Source organism: Phaseolus vulgaris, chromosome 8, assembly GCF_000499845.2.
Source record: "Phaseolus vulgaris cultivar G19833 chromosome 8, P. vulgaris v2.0, whole genome shotgun sequence".
NCBI classification, from domain to species: domain Eukaryota; kingdom Viridiplantae; phylum Streptophyta; class Magnoliopsida; order Fabales; family Fabaceae; genus Phaseolus; species Phaseolus vulgaris.
The window spans coordinates 27,956,169-27,956,626 of NC_023752.2; positions in this window are offsets into that span (position 1 = coordinate 27,956,169).

Below are 458 nucleotides of genomic sequence, written 5' to 3' on the forward strand. Positions count from 1 at the left end.
GATGGCTCGCTTGAAGCAGACCGCTCGCGTCCTTGCCTCTTCTTCTGGTGCACAGCCCTCCGCGAGTGCACCAGCTTCGCCACCGCCTGTTGTCACCTCATTCCATGACAACGCCAAAGTCTATGACTGGGCCCCTCTGGCGTTGCTATCTGAAACGTCCATCTTGCTACCTGAGGACCATCTTAACTCGCTTCTGAGCCACGACCCGGATGAACCCTCGTGTTCCATAGACAGGGAAAACGACTTCCACATCCGAGTCCGCATCCCTCCCCGAGGGATGCCCATTTGCGCTGACGACAGGGCCACCAATGGGGTGCCCTTCGTTTTTGTTTACTCCGCGATCTTCAAAAGGTTGAGGCTGCGACTCCCCTTCACCTTCTTCGAGAAAGAGCTGATGATGGAGTTGAACGTCGCGCCCTGCCAACTCCACCCCAATGCCTGGGCCTTCATCCGGGCGT